The sequence below is a fragment of the Choloepus didactylus genome, chromosome 3 (assembly GCF_015220235.1).
Source record: "Choloepus didactylus isolate mChoDid1 chromosome 3, mChoDid1.pri, whole genome shotgun sequence".
Taxonomy (NCBI): Eukaryota; Metazoa; Chordata; class Mammalia; order Pilosa; family Megalonychidae; genus Choloepus; species Choloepus didactylus.
Window position 1 is genome coordinate 28,415,593 of NC_051309.1, and position 21,656 is coordinate 28,437,248.

The window sequence follows — 21,656 nt, forward strand, 5'->3', positions numbered from 1 at the left end:
CGTTTCTTTCAAATACTCTCAAGGGCAAATGACTGAACTACGTTGGCTTAAACAAATAGAGGAAGAAAATAGAATCGACTTGATCCTTCATGAAAGTTGCACATTCATGAAAGGAGCACATTGGGAATGCAGTGAAGGGCTCTGAGTACCCCTCTGGTCACAAGGGAATTGGCTTTATTTCCCACTCTGTGTGTGGGGCAGAGGGTACAGGAAGAACGCATAGGGGCAAACAGCCACCAATGAGCAGTGAATGCATGTGGGGGTGTGAGGCAAGGGCAGGCCTTGGATTTGCCCTTCTGAACATGTTTGTGGTTGCGATTCTCTGGTACTTTGTCCGAAGCAGCATGTTTCCCTGTGAGGCAAGAGCATGCCTTGGGTCAAGAATGGGGAAAATGGAGAAGTGGGACTTTTAGCTATAGTTTGAAGAGAGTACTAGACCAAGGGCTGGAACTTGGATTTGAGTCCTGGTTTTGTTATTTTACAAGCTGGTTTTCTTTATTAAGTGATCACAATATGTCAGGCATTGTTCTAAATGCTTTTTTTTAAAATTCAATTTTATTGAGATATATTCACATACCATACAATCATCCAAAATGTACAATAGATTGTTCACATTAGCATCATAGAGTTGTTCATTCATCACTGTGATCTATTTTTTGAATAGTTTCCTTGTACCAGAAAATTTAATCCTCAGGACAACCTTTTGAACTTACTGTTATTATTTTTCTCCATTTGGAGATGAGGACACTGAGTCACAGTAAAATAAAGGACTTGCTCAAAGTCACAGATCTACTACTAAGCAGTAGAGTCAGGATTTAAACTCTAGTAGTGTGATTCTAAGGCCCACACTCAACTCTGCAGTGCCTTTCAATAGCTCAATTTTATTCTGCACTTACTACATACAAAACATTGTTTTGTGCACTTTGCATGCTCCTTTATTTTCACCACAGTTCTGATTAAATCATGGATTAAACTGTAAGGGTTCACTGAAATAATATGGGTCAAACGGGTGAAAAAAGGGAAAATGAGGCATTATTATTATTACATAGTAACATTTAATAGCTAATTTATACAGCTAATATTTATTAGCAATGCCAGATACCATTCTAAATGCTTTATACCTAGAACTCAGTCCTGAAAACAACCTGTGAGATAGTATGATTATTTTTCCTAATTCATGGATGAAAGAATAGATGTTCAGAGGGGGCACGGTAGTGTCAGGATTACACAGATACTTGTGACATCCAAACACAAGTTTTTCATTGTTCTGAAAGCTTGTCTCTGACAGCCTAATTTTCTAACTTTTGCTTATTGTCTTCTCCGCTATCAAATTGCATTTTTTGTTTATGAGTGACAGCTAGCTAATCCATGGCAACGTATTGGGCTTGCTCTAGCTCCAGTGCTTCAAGTAGTTCTTTCCTCAGAATATGTAATGTTTAAATAAAATAGAGAAGGTCATTAGTCTAGGGTGACTAAACTTGGGGTAATCCCTGACAGATTGGTTACCGCCTGCAGTAATAGGAGACAGAGCTGTATGGCCAGCCGATCAGAAATAGACACTTTAGCAAAGTGCTTTTCAAGAAACAGCCCAAATAGTCAAGGTAGCATAGATATCCAATCAGAAAATTTTCCTTACTTGCTTCCTGTTTGTTACCCTTTCCTACTCCCTCAGCAGAGTTTCTTATCACTTTTGGTTTGCTGCTGCGTTATTCCAGAATTGTTTGTTGCCCGAAACAAAATGTTTAAATTGCTTCAGTTTTATCTTTTTTACAGGAAGAATGGCTGCAATTTATTGAACTCTAATAATATACCAGAAAGTATGGTAAGTGCATTGTTATATCATTGCATTTCATCATCACAAGACACTTTGAGGTTAATGCTCTCTGGACAGAACTGGAGGCTCAGAAAGGAGAAGTTATTCACTTAAAGTTAGCTGTGCTGGTTTGAATGTATTATGTCCCCCAGAAAAAGCCATAATCTTTGATGCAGTCTTGTGGGGCAGACATTTTGGTGCTGATTAGATTTGCATGGAAATGCGCCCCACCCAACTGTAGGTGATGACTCTGATGAGATATTTCCATGGAGGCATGGCCCCACCCATTGAGGGTGGGCCTTTATCAGTGGAGCCATATAAATGAGCTGACGGGCAGAGGGAGGTCAGTGCAGCTGCAGCTGAGAGTGACATCTTGAAGAGGAGCTACAGCCAAGAGGGACATCCTGAAGAATGCACTGGAACTGAGAGGAGCTTCAGCTTACAGAGACATTTTGGAGATGGTCTTTGAAAGTCGACTTTTGCTCCAGAGAAGCTAAGAGAGGACAAACGCCCCAAGAGCAACTGAGAGTGACATTTTGGAGAGAAGCTGAAGCCTAGAGAGGAACATCCTGGGAGAAAGCCATTTTGAAACCAGAACTCTGGAGCAGACACCAGCCACGTGCCTTCCCAGCTAACAGAGGTTTTCCAGACACTATTGGCCATCTTCTAGTGAAGGTACCCGATTGTTGATGCGTTACCTTGGACACTTTATGGCCTTAAGACTGTAAGTGTGTAACCAAATAAACCCCATTTTATAAAAGCCAATCCATCTCTGGTGTTTTGCATTCTGGCAGCATTAGCAAACTAGAACATTACCCAAACTGTGAGGGACAGAGTGAACAACCAGATGGTAGTCCCTCATCTTTCTACCACCAAATTGCTGTAGTTTTCTGTTCTTTTATGAAATTATTTGCCGTATTCCAAAGCCAATCCTAAACCTGTGCTCTGTATTGCTTCTTCTCTCACTTATTCACAAAATTACTCATACAATTATCTGCCCTTTTTCCTATAGAAACAATTTTTCCTATATTGGTTAATTCCCATTAGCACACAGCCATGCTCTGGTAGCCTTCCTCATTAAAAATGTCTTTCTTCGACCCCATGCCATCAGTAGTTCCATGTGTCTGCTCGCCAATAATGGTAGAGGGTATTGAAAAATTGGATAAAGTGTCTATCCACTTCTTTGCCTAACTTCTTTCTTCAGCCCACACTCATGAAGCTTTCCTTCATTTAAATGGCTTTCTTCAAGGTTACCAAGGAACTCTTGCCAAATTCACTGTTTACTTCTGTATGTTCATCTTATTTGATATATCAACTAATCTGTAATGTTACTTCCATCGTGTACCAATGTGCCATGCAGATGCAGATTGGATTTTAGGACTGTTAGTCTAGTTCTATCCTTTTATATATCAATACCAATCTTTTAATTATCATAACATATAGAAATGCTTGATTTCTGGTAGAAAGAGTATTTCTTTCTCTTTCTTCATTTCCTGCTTTTTCTTGTTTCTTTCTTTCTCTTCTTCCCTTTCTACTCTATCTTTTTTTCCTTAATCCTCTTCAAATATTATCTTGTCAAATTTTAACTTTGTGTTTCCAAAATAATTTTAGGATGAGTTTCTAAAATTTGGTGAAGATTCCTATTGGAATTTTTGTTGTAACTGCCTCAAATACAGGGATTAATTTGCGGGAAATTGCCATCTTTTTGACTAGGCTGTCACAGAAGGATACTTGTTATCTGATAATTGTATAATAGTCTTGATATTGAATCTGTGCATCTTCTCTTTTGTTCTTGATCAACCACAATAGAAGACTGTCTATATTAATATTCCTTTCAAATAATACATTTTGTTACTGGGGAATTTTTTTATTTCACTAATTTGTGCTGTTTTCATTATATTATTTCTTCCTACTTTATTGTTTACTATGTTATTCTTCATCTATCACTTTCAGTTGAGTGATCTCCTCATTAATTTTTAGTTATCCTTTTTGTAAAGCATGCATTGAATATTATAGATTGCTGTCTTTATATTCCGGTATCTATGTCACACAGATTTGATATATAATGTTTTCATTCCAGTTTAATTTTAAATACTTTTAATACGCAGCATAATGTTTTGAATAAAAAATTATTGAAAAGCATTAAATATATTTTAAAACATATGATATCTCTGATAGTTTATATTTTCTAATTAATTGCTAATGTCATTGCATTGTCATCAGAGAACATGATCATTGGGATACAAAATTTTGCACTCAAATCTATGGCATATAAGGGGAAGAAGAGAGGTTGAGAGATGCTATGAAGGGCCCAATAATGGCTAATCTGTGCAGGGAAGGGACCATTTGAAATGGAGAAGCATTTCCCTATCAATCAAGACTTTCTTGTCATCTCCATGGATAATTCTACAGCTGCACATCAAGTCTCCACTATATTCTGTTCTTCAGAGAGGGAGGAATGGGTGAAGGACAAAGAGAGAGAAAGCAGGCAAAGTGTCCTTGTTCAGATATAAAAATTCTCCGTGTGTGGAAGTGAAAACATTTGTGTGGGGAATATGAGTAGAATTTTCCCTTAATGAGTGTTTCTTTTCCTCCCTACTGTCTCTCTACCAGAATGCTACCATGTCCCCCACAAGAAAACTTGAGGTGATAAAAATTGCTCAGCACCTGAAGGAAGAAAGGGAATTTCCAGCTGGAAGAAAAAGAGGATTAAAGTGGAGAAAATTCTGAATTTTATGGAAAAGAGGGTTTATCTTTTATTGTTTATAAATCAGTTTATTATTGAGAACATTTTAATTGCTATACTTTTTTTTTGAAATTTAATTTTTGCCAAGATCTGTTTTACATGCATGACTTAGAAACTTGTGGTCTTAAAGTATCTACAACTAGAGTGATTTGTCTGAAGCTGACGAATGCTTAATGTACAAACACAATTAAAAATAATAGTTTTTTTTCCCTAGAAAAAAGATTCTTTTTCTTTTCTATTTTTATTCTTTCCTAGAAATATGCATATTCATTTGCGACCTTATAGATGGTGGAGAAAGGAGTGTCTGTGAGCTTATCTACATCAGTGGTACATTTTTCCTAAATCTGTATTTTTTCCACTATCTGCAGGCAAAAACTTAAAGAAACATACATTCTCTCTTTTTTGATTTCCTCTATCATTTCTCTCCAGTCTCAGTTTTTAAAATATATTAATCTAAATATTCCTTGATTCTCCTCTGCCTCTGGTTTCTAGTCACTTATCTACCTCTGGTAGCTATACTGCATGGGATTCAGGAGCTGAGTATTAGTCATATGATTGGGTTGGGTGGAGGAAGTTTGACTTGACCCCACCAGTCTGTCCGTCCGTCCGTCCATCCATCCATCCATCCATCCATCCATCCACACATCCATCCATCCATCCAACCATAATAATAATAAAAAATAAACTATCAATCTAGTCCTCTGGCTGGAAAGAGTCAAAATGTCCTTAAAAATGATAGGTCTTGTTAAGGCTTTGCTTTCTCAGTCACAAGCATGGTATTTTCTTAGTGAGACCATAGTCTAGATTGCCATTTTAAGTGGAGATGCATAGAGCAAATCACAGAATCTTAGCTTGAAAAGATCTTGAAGAGATCATCTAGTCTAACATCCTCCCACTTACAGTGCAAGAAAACCTGCAACATTCCTTTGTGTTCTTTCTTTGTTTTATCAATTTCTGACAGGGCTTCAAAATGAAACAAAAGCCACCAACACTCGCCACTGTTTTTCTACTTGATAAAATGATACAAAAGTTGTGAGGCCTGTGAACCGACAGGACGTTCCTCTGCGACGTTATTTCCATGCCTTTATTTTGAAAGAGATGTATTTCCAAAGAGGGTCGATCTGCCTTTCTATCAGCCACTCGTCGGCAAGAACTACCAGAAAGAAGACGGAGCTCTGCAGGGAGACGCCATTGCACCTTCCTCTTGCTAGGGCCTGGCCCCTCTGGGCTTGCAGGAGGTTCGATGCCTGACGCACCACTTCTGGAGACCGGGACTAAGAAAGGCACCTTTCCTACTAAGGAATTTTGACAGAGATTTTTAAAAAGTTTTATGTGAATTGCTCCAAATCATGTGCTTCTTCTGGTCAATTGTGGTTATTCCAGAATTTTCTTCATGCCTTTTCCACATCCAAATTTCACATGCGTTCAAGGAAACGATCATCCAAGGCCATCTGGTACACATTTCTGGAGGCTGAGTTGGTGCATGACGCTGCTTGTCAAAAAATTACTCATTTTGCAAACACTGACTGAAGTTTCTCAAAGTTCATATTAGGCGGCTGATCTGAAGTCAATCTAAATTTGTAAACAGGGTAGCAAACGAGATATTTTTCTTCCATATATACAATAATTTTTTAAAAATTGCAATTTGCATTGCAGCAATCAGTGTTAAATCATTTGCATAAGACCATATTTTTTATAATGAATGTAAACATTTTAACTTAATGGTACTTGAGTAATTTAAAAGAAAAATGTTAACTTACACATTCTTAAGCTTCTTTTACAGCTACATCCTATGTCTGTATTTCTTCTTGTTAAAACAGAAAAATATTTCAAAAACAAATCTCCTCTCAGGAAAATTGCCTTTCTCCATTTATTAAGAATTTTTATACAAGAATACCAATATACCTCCCTTTATTTTACTGTGGAATATGTGCTAGAAAAAATGCAACAAAACTTTACTACCTAACAGTTAACATTTGTAAACACCCAATGAGATATCTAGGGATCTTTAAACACTGAAGTCTATATAGTGTGACTAACCCATAGGCAGTTTGTTTTACATTAATTTTTTTTAATAGGATGTCATATGGAAATGTATTTCACTAGAGTTTTAAAAATAAAGGGTTCGTTTTGTCTTAAAAAAAAAAAAAAAAGCCACAAGCATTAACCAAGACTAAATCTTCTTTGTTGGGAAACAAGATGTAACTTATTTCAGAAATAAAAGCCTGTATTTAAGGCTAGCATGAATAGCCCAAAGAAAGATGAAACTGCCTTATGGTAACATCTGCCAGAAGCTGGTGTTAGTGGTCAGAGGTCATTGCCAGGGGTAGCAAAGATATAGGACAGGAGAGGAATTTAAGAATAAGCAACCATCTGCCACTGAGGCTCTTATCTATAAATACAACTTGGCTCAACTCTGGTTAGATGATTTAGAAAGCAAAGCAAAGTCTCTAACTTGAAGAAAATTACAGTCTTTGTGAAAAGATAAGACAATCTCCCTGAGATGGTAATTGAATAAGTGCTTAATTATAGGGTATAGGCATCTTAATTGGATGCATTTGCATGAGGCTAATACAAATAAGCAATACCCAAAGGCAGTAAATATCTGATAGAAGAATTCAGCATTCAGTCATCAGTTTACTTCCAAATATTTAGATATTTTTATTATGGAATAAAAAAAGAATACAAAAAGACATTCTATTGTTTTAAATTCTTTTAGTGGCTTCCCTAGGGTTTGCAATGTATATCTCTAGTTAACCAGAATCTACCTTTAAATAACATTATATACTTCACATTTAGTATGAACCATTATAACAGCAATATTCCCAATTCATGCCTCCCATCCTTTGTGCTATTGCTATCAGGTTTTTCTTTGATTTATTTCATTTCCAGTGCTTTTCATTTCTTTGTTTACATCTAAATTTCTGTCTGTCATCATATTCCTTCTTCCTGAAGAATTTTAATATTTCTTATAGTGCAGATCTTCTGGCAATCCTTTCCATTTTGTTAGTCTGAGAGAGACTTTATTTCTTCTTTATATCTGAACAATATTTTCAATAAATATAGAATTCTGGCTTGAGAGTTTCCTTCTTTCAGTATTTTAAAGTACTTCATTGTCTTCTGTCCTGCATGGCTTATGACAAGAAGTCTTTTATAATTCTTATCTTTATTTCTTTATATATAGTATGTTTTTATATGGCTACTTTTTTTCTTTGTCTTTGGTTTTTAGCAGTTTGAATATATGTCCACAATGAGTTTTCTTGTTTGCTTTTTTCATTTCCCCATTTGATATTTTTATTGCTTTGTGTTGTTCTCTTAGCTTCTTGGATCTGGGGTTCAGAGTCTGTCATTAATTTTGGAAAATTCTTGATTATTTATTCAAATATTTCTTCTGTCTCATTATCTTCCTCTTCTCTTTCTGTGCTCTTTCAACCAGGATCAGGCTGTTTGGTATTTTTTCCTCATCTCTTACATGCTCTGCTCTGTTTTTTTGTTTTTGTTTTTTTTTTTTCCTACCTTTTTGTTCTTTATGTTTTATTTTGGGCCATTTCTATTGACCTATCTTCAAGTTCACTGATTATTTCCCTAGCTGTGTCTACTTATAAATCCATCAAAGGTATTCTTCATCACTGTTACTCTACTTTTTTTCATTTTTAATAGTTTCATTTGATTCTTAAATATTTTCTCTCTAATGAGTTTCCTGTCTGATCTTGCATGTTATCTACCATTTTCATTGGAGTTTTTGACATCATCATAACTATTTTAAATGCACTGTCTGTTAATTCCAACATCAGTGTCATATCTGGGTCTGGTTCTAGTGATTACTTCATCTCTTGATAGTTTGTTATTGTTGTTTAACTTCTTTTTCAAATGCCTCATAACATTTTGTTAAGGGCCAGATATCTTAGTAGGCACTGAGGTATAGATTTTATGCCAGGAAATGAGCATGCATTTCCTTTGCTTGAAGCATGAGCCAACTTAGTCAGGAGTTAAGTAGTTTGGGAAATTTTTGTTATTATGGTTACCCTCAGTGCATTACAGTCTTCAAATTCCTTGTTTTAAGAAATACCTTGTTTTCACTTGGCTGGTGTTCCAGTTTGAATCTATTATGTGCCACCAGAAAAGACTGTTCTTGTGAAGGTAGACCTTTTCCAATTATGGGTGGGACTTTTGATTCAATTATTTCCATGGAGATGTGACCCCACCCATTTAAGGTGGGTCTTAATTAGTTTACTTGTCCTCTATGAGATGATAGAAGGCAGAGACACTTTAAAGAGAGCTCAGAGAGATGCTAAAAGAAATGCCCAGAGACATTTTGGAGATAGCCATTGAAATCAGAGGCAACACAACAGACCCAGATGCTTGGAGATGCTGAGCTAAGAAATGAAGCTAAGAAATGAAGTTTTCTCTGAAGTTGAGAGGACCCACAGATGCTTAAAGAAAAAGCCACTGGACTCAGAAACTGAAAGCAAAGCAACCCCAGAGCAAAGGACCAGCAGACACCAGCCATGTGCCCTCCCAGCTGACGGAAGTGTTCTGGATGCCATTGGCCTTTCTTCAGTGAAGGTATCCTCTTGCTGATGCCTTAATTTGGACACTTTTATGGCCCTAGAACTGTAAATTTGTAACCTAATAAATCTCCTTCATAAAAGCCAATCTATTTCTGTTATTTTGCATTTTGGCTGCTTTTGCAAACTGGAACAGCTGGCTATCCAGGATGTTTTTCTTAATGTCTTCTCCCCTTGCATTGAAACTGAGAGTGTCTGCTCTTCATGTTCTCGTAATACCCACAGTGGTATTCCACTACTTGTTGTTAATTAGTGCTTATTAGACTGCTGTTAGGGATGGAGGGGCTTCCTTGATTGTTCTAATTAAGCCTTAGTCTTAGACAGGGACGTAGTCCCTGAATCTTTGGGGTTTGGCCTTATCAATGCTTCTGTCCTTCCCCAAGCTGTAGTTCTGGGCCCCTTTACCCCACTCCAAAGCATAGAGGGTTGTTCTGTTCTTTCCCCCAGTTACAATGGGTTTTCACCAGTGCCATGGGGCATTTGTATTTTTGTCCTTCCTTAGCAATTTAAGGATTTGTTTGGAGGGACACTAGAGGAAAAGGAATTGTGTGGGGTGCTGCTTCTTTTCCACAGTGGTTGTTTTCCTGCTACACTTGGCCTGTCCCATGAGGAATGGGTTTTCAGGATTCCCACCAAACATTTTTGTGAGCCCCCAGTGAGATCCGTGGAGAAGGATCTGCAAGTGGATGGGAATTCCTTATTTATTTGCACCCCTAGTGGTTGTATAATCTCTAATTAACCAACATTTCGTCTTTACCAATTTATTAACAATTTTAGTTGAGTTAATCTGTTGAGGATTGAATCACATCCCCCACAAAAGGTATGTCCAGGTTCCAATCCCTCGTCCTATGGGTGTGAACCCATTTGTAAATAGGGTCATTAAAGATGTTATTAGTTATTGTGTGCCCAAACTGAAAGAGGGTGGGCCTTAATTCAATATGGCCAAAGTCCTTATAAGCAAAGGAAATTGGACACAGAAAGGGAGCCATGGGGAGAGTCAGAAACTGGAATTCAGCAGAACCTGGGAGAGAAAGGAGAAGAGACTGCCATCCACATTTCCATGTGACAGAAATGCCAAGGACCAAAGATTGCTGGCTGCCAGCCCCAGAATACCACAGTCTTTGAGGAGAAAGCATCACCTTGCTTTACCTTAATTTTGGACTTCTCTTAGCCTCAAAACTGTGAGCCAATAAATTCCTGTTTTTAAGCCAAACTACTGTATGGTATCTGTTTTAGCAGCTGGGAATCTAAAACTCTTCTTACTGGTGTCTAATGGTGTCTGACTCAGGTAAGAAAGTGTCTTGTCTCTCCCTGATGGCATCTGTCTATCCTTAGATATAAGGTTAGTTGGTTGCTTGAACTCAGCTCTCAAATGGGTTCAAGAATGTTGCAGTATACAGATGTATGGTCAAAAATACTCATTAAAACTATATTCTTTGTCTCGATATTTCCATTTCTCAATATGTCATACTATTTTTTTCTTATGTTATCTGTTCATTATATTGTAGAGACTTATAAAGAAAGAGAAGTTATGTTCCCTAGCTAGAGATACACAGAGGCTATTAAGAGATATGGGGCTAAAGTACCTGGGAGGAAAAAAAGGAGTTTAAATGCTAAGAGTCCTTTCAAAATTGGACTGTAATTACAACCTTTTAGAGTAACATAAATCAGTGCTAAGAGGAAATAAAATTTGAATATTTGAAAAGATAACTGACATAGTGGGTTGAGGAAATGCAGAATATTGGGGTAAAATGCAAGTCAGCCTGGCATAAAGCAAAACTCAGTCCTTTCCTAAAGGATTTATCTCATTTCATTTTTAGGGTTGTAAATGGAGGCTCTTTATACTCTTCATGCAACCAGATGAGCTGGCTTGCTTTTGTTTTTAATGGAGTAAATGCATTTATTTGGAGATCTGTATTCTGTTTCCATGGCTCTCCATGATGCAAGGTAACATGTCTGAGGGAGCCTCATGTCTGGAGAACAGGAATCCATAACTTCCCTTGGGTTTTTGTACCTTCTGTACTTCAGTTCTGTCATCTAAAATAAAATAATTAGCCAAAGTATGTCATTAATTGACAGAACCTCATAAAGATAACTGGGCACAATAATGGAAAATGTTTATACACTCATTCAAAAGACTTGCTAACTTAGGTGGACCCTAAAAATTTGTCCTCAGGATGAGAATTCAGAATTAGAGCTGAGAAATGGCTAATAAAAGTGCATGTCATAAAAGCTAGGAGGGAGCATTTTCTCATAAATATTTACACATGAATCTCAGGTGGCTGCAAATCTCTAAATGTCAAATACTAACAACTGCGTTGGCTTTTATTTCCTATACTCAAAATAATCAACTCTCCACACTATATGATTACAAAGGGAATTTTAAACATGAAATGAATAGAATAGCAAATTCAAAATTAGGATCTGGGGTAGCTATTTAATGTTCTGATATTTATGAAAAGAATTGCTTTGTTTGCTCAGCTTTAAAGCTAATGTTCTTAGGAGTTTTCAGTTTTGGTCTTGTTTTGTTTCCTGAAAAGGGAATTATTTTTTTCAAAATATGATCATTTTAATAAAGATGAGTTTCTGTTTTAATATATCATGATGCAAGTGAGCGCCAACTATTTGTATCTCAAAACTTCCTTTCAGGGTAAAATTCCCCTCAGAATTTTTCCATTTTTCCTTCAGTCACCTTGAGTCCAAGTGTTGTGATTTTAACATTGAGAAATTTAATTTTTTGCTTTTAATGATGGAAAAAGAGAAAATAAATGTTGGATGTTTTTATGAGTAGCTGAAAGGCCAGCTGATGCTGAAATGTAGGAATACTGGATTGATATACTAGTTGTATGAACTTGGGAGATTTACTTAATCTTTAATTTCCTTATTGTAGAATGAGAATAATAATGCTTCCTTAGCTTATAAGTGTTTTGCCAGAATTAATTAAACATCTTATACACTATACTGAACACCTTAAACTCTTGGGATGGGCAGAAGGACAAGAGTATTCTCTGTGCTCAAAAAAATTAAAAAAAACACAAACCTCTATTTTGGGGCACAAATATAGAACTTTTTCCACAGTAAACAACTGCTAGTTGTGATGTAACACATGGAATCTTGACATCTATTATCTTAACACAAGGGAACTCCTTAAATTATTCTGTGGTCTATCACTGGTGGTGTCCATCATCTTCAAAGAAATAGAAAATACCATCCTTTCTTCAATATACTTTTTAGCCACAAAATAAACTTGATACCACTTGATAATTAATAATGTGTGTGTGTGTGTGTGTGTGTGTGTGTATACACGTATGTATATATGTGTGTGTATGAAGTTATATATACATATATATATAAAGTTTCTAGAGTAAATACTTTATGTTCATTGTCTTTTATATTAACATATTAACATACTCATTATTCCAGGTCCAGCGAAATCCACACTTTATCTGTGATCTCTCCTCTGAGTTTCCTCTGGAGTTTGTCACCTCCTTCTTACAAATCTGAAATATGGAAATTTTTACATAATATTTTACTTACATGTTCCTCTGTCTGGCTTGCCAGGTGGTTTGATTGGTATTCCAGAATCCAAGAGAAGGAAGAATTTTAAAAAAAGGGCTAGTAATTAACTGAGTCAAGTGCTGTTGAGAGGTAGCGACAAGTGAGGAGGGAGAATTCACTCTCATTAAGGCAATCGATGAAATTGAGACCTTGGCAAAGGGAGTTTCAGTGGAATGTGAGAAACAAAAGCCTGGATAAAGTGAGTTAAAAAGAGAATAGGATGTGAGGAGAGAAAGTACAGACACATAGTTTTGGAGTTTTCTTATTAATGGGGTTGGGGATGTTTCCAAAATAGCTAAAATGGGCCTGGAACCCAAGGATTTGTTGCTGTTGCTAAGAGGGGAGATAGAACATTGTGCTGGTCAGGACAGTTTAATAGAGATATAAAAATGACTATGCAGTAGAGAAAAGGAATGATTACAGATGAAATATCAATATAATGATAAGAGGGAATTGCATACAATACACGAGATTGAACCTTGGCCTTGAAAAGAAGCCGGGGGAATTCATCCATTGAAAATGGAAGATGAACAGAGTATATGAATATGGGCACAGGTGGGTAGGTAGGGCTAGTGAAAAGAAGGTGAAGTTGTTTCTTTTAGCACTTCCATTTTCTTAGGAAAATAAGATGCTAAGTCAGTATCTGAGGGAGTCAGTTAGGAGAAAGGATGTTGGCAATGAGAGAAGAATATTCAATATACAATTGTCTTTTTGAAGAGGGGAACAGTGAATTGAGTATGGGATGTATTAGTGCATCCAGGAAAGGCTGAATGCTTTCTTATGTGTGGTCCTTAATTAAAAGTTGCCTTTTTTTCCCCCATCACCTTCAACTGTGCAAGTTTAGATTTGTAGGATGATAATCATTTAATCAGAGGCTGTGATTTTCTATTAAGTAAATGGTGGAAGAGAGGGGCAAGGGAATAGAAAGCATGTAAAAAGGAATGAAATATTTTTTCCTTTATTATTGATGATCTCATCCAGACTCAAGGCCCAAAATTCTACCCATATGCAGACATCTTCCAAATCCTATCACCCTCCCAACCTGGTCCCTATATTCCAGACTCACAATCACAACTTGATACTTGAAAGTCTAATATGTATCTCAAATTTGAAATGTCCTAGTCTAGTGTTTTCATTTCCCGGGCTGCTCAAGCAAATACCGTGTAATGGTTTGAATTAAACACTGGGAATTTATTTGAGGCTAAGAGAAAGTCCAAATCAAGTCAACATAAAGGTGATGCCTTTTCCCTGAAGACTGTGGTGTTCTGGGGCTGGCTGCTCAGAATGCTTTGTCTTTAGATTGTCATATGGCAAGCGTGACTACTCTATTTAACCTAGCATCCCTGCCCCTACCCTCTGGCTCTTGCCAGCATTCTTCCCTGGCTTTACTTTACTACGTTTAGCTTGTGTGTGGTGTGTAGATTTCACATTTTGGTCAAATGATATGATGGTTGAGGCAATCATTACCCTAAACCAATGTTCCTAACCAGATTAACACCAAGACCAAAGAACATGCTGGGCATGGAGTTACCCATGAGTTTAATTAGGGACTTACACAAGGAGACAAATCTTCCTGATTGTGGTGGTTCAGACACAGTGAAGTCAGCGTTTCGCAGAGAGAGAGAGAGAGAGAGAGAGAGGGAGAGAGAGGAGTGTCAAGGGGAGGCCTTATAAAAGTTAGAGACAATGGTGTTTCTTGCAAAATTTGGTTACAACAAGGTCTCACAAGGTTTGGTTACAATAGGATTTCCTGAGATTTGGTTACTAACAGTGATTAAAGGAGGGAAGTTTTAATGCTTTCACACCTTGGGGGGTGTTCTGGTTTGCTAATGCTGATTTTTCTCAAAACAGCAGAAAATGGATTGGCCTTTAAAAAGGAGGTTTATCTGGTTGCAAAGTTACAGCCTTAAGGTCATGAAGTGTCCAAGGGAAGTCATCAACAATTGGGTACCTTCACTGGAGGATGGCCAATGGTGTCCTGAAAACCTCTTGTTAGCTGGCATCTGCTCCAGAGCGCTGGTTTCAAAATGGCTTTCTCCCAGGACATTCCTCTCTAGGCCGCAGTTCCTCAAAAATGTCAGTCTTAGTTGCTCTTGGGGTGTTTTTCCTCTCTTCACTTCTCTGGAGCAAAAGTCTGCTTTCAACGGCTGTCTTCAAACTGTCCTCATCTGCAGCTCCTCTCTCAGCTCCTGTGCATTCTTCAGAGTGTCCCTCTTGGCTGTAGCAAGCTCGCTTCTTCTGTCTAAGCTTATATAGTGCTCCAGTAAACTAATCAAGGCCCATGCTGAATGGGCAGGACCACACATCCATGGAAATTATCCAATTAGATTTATCATCCATAGCTGGGTGGGGCACAACTACATGGAAACAACCTAATCTAAATGCTCCAACTTAATCAACACTAATATGTCTGCCCCCACAAGATTGTATCAAAGAATATGGCTTTTTCTGGGGGACATAATACATTCAAACTTGCACAGGAGGTAAAAGGCTGTTGTCTGGTCATGTAGGCAGCTGCATGTATCTCAGTAACAGAGGAGGAGGTGGGGCTCTGGGTCCTGGGTCCTCACAGCCAAGTATTGCTATCATAGAATACTCTGAATTATATAAAATTTTATTTAATTCTACAATTTCCCAATTGCATTCTGGAACTATATATATCAATTTTGTAGAGATTCTTGACCTCACAGAACTGGAGCAAACCTTCTCGGTCCTGTCAGCTACTAGAATGTACAGGTATAACTATGTTGCATCTTTGTTATACTAAATAACATGAAGAAGTTTTTCTAGGTCTGCTCATATATGGTAATGGGGATGTTTCCAATGTGTTTTTAAATTTTCATGCCTCTCCATGAGTAAATAACTAGTTAAAGACTTATCTCACTTTCATATCCTAGAGCTTAAGATTTTGTCAGTGGTGATGATGTAGTTTCATTGAAACAAACCCGTAAAGCATGCCTTTTGTATAGCTAGAAAAAAAGATACTGAATATTTTCAGAAGCAAATTTAAGATCATTGCTCCACTTATATTTTTTTATTTCTGTTATTTTTACTCTACATAATAACTTGAGAAAAATGTTATTTTGTTTACACAATAACAAGAAAATGTGGATATGGAAATGAGTAAAAATGTAGGCTTATAGATAACAAAATCATCTCTCAACTTCCATTTGTGTCTTAGCTTTCTTGCATAGAAACTAATTTTAGCACCTGCTGTGGTGTAGAATCATATAGAAATTGAGGTAAAAAAATACATACTGTCAAGGTTTATCAAGTTTATTTGGAGTTTCCAGCAAATAAACGGTTTCCTCTGCAAACAAATGTTCATTTATTTTGATATTATTGCATGAAAAGTATAGCACAAGAGATTCTTTTGTCTAGAACCCATTTTTAAGCATGGAATTGCTGCTATTCCATCTTGTTAAAACATATTTTATAAGAGTGCGGCAAGCCAAAAACAAAATCTGTTGTACGTTAGGAGTTTTTCTTTGGTTAAAGAATACTGAGGGCAATCAACTGCCTTTTCGATAATGGCCAGTAGATCATGTGAATTACACTGGGCTGTAATCACTTTACAAACATTAAACAGAAAGGTGTTTTGTTTTTTCCTCTTCTGTAAATACTTCTGTCAGCATCACCATTGTTGTTATCTGTGTGAAACCTAGAAATCTCTTGACCAGCGGGTAAAACAGGAGCATTACTGAATTCATCATGAAATATACTGTCAAACATGAAAAGAAAAACTCGTCCATTATTTCTGTCTACCCAAATGACTGATAATAGCAGACCAAGAGGAGTGCATTTAATGATATTGCAGACTTTTGTGTGTATACCAAAATATAATGAAGGGGAAATGGAAAAGGGGTTTTGGTAACTTGTTTTCCCAAAGGAATTTTGTACTTAGGATTGATAGACTTTTATATTCCCTAAATTCTTTCCTTTTCAGGTACTAAGAAATTTGCCAGTTTGTGGCAAGCAATTCAACAAGAATTTTGTTTAAGATTTTATCCTACAGAGAATCAGGACTTAAAGGAATTTTATTCCTAAAGCATTTTTGTGGTCTTTTATCTTGTAATTTGACTAGTGAGAACAAATTTTGTTGTATATACCTTATTTTTCTCTTATTCTTATGTTCTGTATTATGAGTTGATAAAAATGATTTGTCATGGACATTGCTATGTTTGATTTCTGTGTCTTCCCTCCTCGTGACATTTTGAGCTGGCAAAATTGATGCTTGATATTAGTTCCTTCTTTAACGTTTTGAAGAATGGCCAACTAGGACTTGTTCTTGAAAAACTTGTGGCAAAAATGGGATCAAATAATTAAGAATTAAATACTGTTCTCAAGGGTTATATATATATATATATATATATATATATATATATATATATGACTTAAAATGTATAATATATTTTTAATGTTTACTTACTATCTCTGCCCACCCACTTGTAAGTAAATTCCATGGAGCAGTTCTCTTTTCTGTTTTATTCTGTACTCCATCCCTAATACCCAGAATAATGTCTGATATATTGATCTTGCTCAATTGATTATTTTTTGAATGAAGGAAAAATGAATGAATAATTTATTTAAAAATAGCCACTATTAGGCTCACGAAAGAATGTGCAGAAATGAGAAGGCTAAAGAGAACATGAAAAATGGTAAGACCAATATACTGGAAATCATTATGAGATTCAAATATTTTTGGAGATGGGTTAATAGAGATAGAAAGCTGGAAAGATAGGAGGTGGTGGTCTTAGAGTGGGAAACAAACTGAAATTATGAAGGTAGAGCAGTTATTGGTAATGGCAAAATGTGGGGTATGACATGAGACTGGATGTTTGAGACAGAATAAAGTAGGGAAGTTCAGAATTCAGCCTTCTCCACACCTCCAATTACTTCTTCATATCCCAAATCTAGCTAAAAATAGCTTTAAGATAAAGTGACAGAGGGGAGTATTAGTTATAACATAGAGTTAGCGGCTCTAAAAATGCCCAACTTATAAAATGCTGAAACAAGATAGAAGTTTCTTTCTTAAGGGGCACTTCAGAGGTAAGTGGCCCAGAACTGGTAGATGTCTCAGTTCCTTGTAGTTTTCTAGGTACCCCCAACTATCTGTATCTCATTGCTCCAGCATCATCTCATTCATATGGTCTTAATGGTGATCCAGTGTGTTTGATAGATCCAGCAGATATCCAGAAGAAAGGGAGAAGGCAAGTTCATGTGTGCACACCCTCTAAGAGTATAACTTACAGGTATAACACATTATTTTTTTTCATATCTCATTGGTCAGAAATGCTACAATTTCCTCTAAGGAAGACTAGGCATGTGGTCTTTAGCTCAGTGGCTATGTTCATAGATAAAATTTTGGAAATCTGTTACTAAAAGAAGAGGAGAATGGATAGTAGGTCATTTTAGTGCTAATTCTTGGTATACCATGGGTATAAGGGGCCCCAAAAGTAATAGAACTCACATAGGGGTGTTTAACTGCCAGAAACAGGCATTAGCGCTGAACATTAGCACTGAAATTACTGTAATGACTGGTAAGGTTGAAGGTTAGCTAAGGGGACTTGACCTTCAGAGATGGTTAATCGACCCTGGTCTTTCTAGAGGCAAAATAGGTGGGTAGCCAATGAGCATGCTACTTATCATTGATAATGAGAAGAAAGCAAGATTGGGGGATTGTGCGATTTAGGGGAGTGTTTTCATTTCCTTGGCTGTTAAAGCAAATACATTGCAATGGTTTGGCTTATATAATGGGAATTTGGCTCATAGCTTTGAGGCTAAGAGAATATCCAAATCGAGACATCATTGAGGCAATATTTTCTCCCTGAAGGCTATGGTGTTCTGGGACTGACTGCTGGTGATCCTTGGTCCTTAGTTTGTCACGTGGCAAGGCATGGTTGCATCTCCTACTCTCTCCCTTCTCTTCCAGGTTCCACTGATGTTCAGCCTTTGACTGCTTTCTCTGGCTTTCTCTATGTCTGAATTTCATTCTGCTTATAAAAGACTCCAGGGGATTAAGACCTATTCTGATCGGGCTGGATCACAGCTTAACTGAAGTAACCTCATCAAAAGATCCTCATTACAATGGGTACACACCCACAGGAATGGATTAGATTTAAGAATATGTTTTTCTGGGTTATATACAGCTTCAAATCACCACAGGGAGTCACCTCGATAAAAAGTCATGATCCCTTGCTCAGTTCTGGACCTGAGCTAGTTTTCAAATCTTGAACCCAATGAGTGAAGAGAAGGACCCTACAACATAATAACAAGTATATAACATAAAGATTCCTATATTCCTTTCCCTAAAGATGTAAGGCTATTTACTTAAATAGCTATGTGGTGAGAAAGGAGACAATGTGGATATTTTGAAGATTATTAGACACAGAGTTTGAGCTGACATTGAAATCCGGAAACCTAAAACCTACTTGTAGAATTCCTGTTAGTTTAAGGGCTTAAGGGACCAAGTAATAAATGGAATCCTGACAAATATCTATCTTATAATGAGTCTGTGGGGTCACTAAACCCACCTAGTTGTTTTTTCCTGATCACCAGGGGTGTATTTGGGATTGACACATTTGGCAGTTGGAATAATGCCCACATAGTTCCTTGGCCTGTAGAGTAAGAGAAGTGGGGAAGGCCACAAAATAGCCTCTGCAAATGTACCCCCAACCCCAATTAAGATAACATAAACCTGAACATCACTTCCCAGGGGGCATGGTGGAGTTTAATGACACTCTTTAGACCTAAACGATAACTTCATTTAATTCACCATTCTGGCTTTTGAATAAACAATATAGAATTTTGAGGATGATTGTAGATTACCACCAGCTCAATGAAATAGTTGCCACAATTATAGCTGCTTGGATGTAGTATTGCTATTAGAGAAGATTAAGTTTCAGGTACTTGCTATGGAGCCATTGATTTGAAGAATGCATTCCTTTCCATTCTAATTATAAAAGAAAATCAGAACCAGACTGCATTCATGTGGAAAGGACACTGTTATTAGTTTGTAATTTTACCCCAGGGTTCTATTAACTGTCCTACTTTCATGATATAGTCCAAAGAGATCATGACTCTGGACATCCTATAGAATATCACATTGATCCTTTACGTAGATGACTGCTGATTGGACAGGACAAGCAAGAGATGGCTAATATGTTGGTGACCTTTAAGTAATACCCATACTTTCCAGAAGGCAGGAATAAAACCACAAAGATTCAGGGGTACATGGATCAAGGGCATGTTGGGGAACCTCGCTAAAAAGTAAAAGACAAATTGTGACATCTTATATTCCATGCCACATAAAAAAGAAAGACCAGCACCTGGTAGAACTCTTTGGATTCTGGAGGTAACTTATTCCATACTTAAGAATACTGCTTAAGAAGCATATAGAAGACTTCCAGATTTGATTGTGGCTTGAATCAGGAAAGGGTTCTGTAGAAGTTCCAGGCTGTTGTGGAAGCTAGTCTCATTCTCGGATCACATTAAACAGCAGATCCTGTCATTGCAAGTGACAGTGGTGTGGAGTTTATGGCAAGTCTCATCACAGTTTTGAAGGAAGTTCAGGCCATATGGAGGAAAAACTATAAACTTTTTAAGAAAGACCACCTGGTATGTTACTGACCATGGGGTGTTGAATGACAATGTATGTGGAACTGCCTATTGTGAGCTGCCTGTTCTTGCCAATTCATAAAGTAGGCATTCCCAGTGGCAGCTCATTGTGAAATGGAAATAACGTATTATGATCAAGCCTAAGCAGGACTAAAGGGAAATTGTAAGTAAGCTTTATAGCTAGTGGCCCAAGACTCCCCATGTTACCCACCACATGTTCAACAGTGCCTCTCTGCTTGCACATACTTTGGCCATATGGAAGGTTCTGTAAGACCAACTGAAGGTGGAGGAAAAATACAGAACTTGTTTTAAGGAAGGGTCAATTTAGTAAATTGATGCAAGCTGAAAAGATAGTGGTTGCATACATTTGGAAACGACCTTGAGAGACAGTGGAGAGAGCAAATCTTTCCACTGGCAATTATAATCAATGCACCTCATCATTTACTTTTGTGAAAAGAGAAGTGTCACAAAGTGGGAATATGTTCACATTAGTGGCCAGTAGACAATGAACTCATAATCTGCCTAGGAACATGGAGAGAAAAGGACTAGAAATTCAGAGAGAAGGAGGTCTTGGGTAAAGTCACATGAATGAACATATGGTTGGGGCCCAAAGTGTGAAGATTTTTGTATCACAAAAAGTGTCCTCCAGAATGTATCCATCACAGAAAAGACATTGAACAAATAAGTGTTGCCCCTGCATCAACATCCACCCCAGAAGTAGTGTAGTGGTCACGTGAATGGAGAGGTCAGTTGCAGAGAAGGTGGCTATGAATGGACCCATTTGCAGTCTCTTACTTAACAAGGCTGATCTAGATAATGTCACCTTTGGTTGTACAAACTCCCAGCCATAGTGACTAATACTGATAAGTCACTTTCTTGAGGAAACCAATGGACCTCTTGGGGTCAAGTGAGCTACCTTGGGCTCTTCTCTCATGGAAGGGCCAATGGTTTGTCCTTGAAGATGGATACCTATTCTGAGTATGTTTGGTATCTATCTAGCTGGAAGCTATGGTTCTTCATGGAATTCAAGGAATGCCAGATATATAGGCATGGATTCTCATACAATATAACTGACCAGGAGACCCACTTCACATCAAAGTAGGTACAAGAGTGGGCCCATGACCTTGGTTGTATCACATAGTACTCTATCCAGAATCAGAGACGTTTATAGAACATTTGAATGGTCTACTGAAGGCACAACTAAAACATGAGCTCAGAGGTGATACTCTTCAAAATTGCAGTCCCATTCTTCAGGACTCAGTGTAAGCACTGAAGCAGCAATCTTCATATGGTGGTGTTTCTATAATAGGAAAAAGACATGAGCCAGGGCTTATGAGGTAGAAACAGGAGTGGT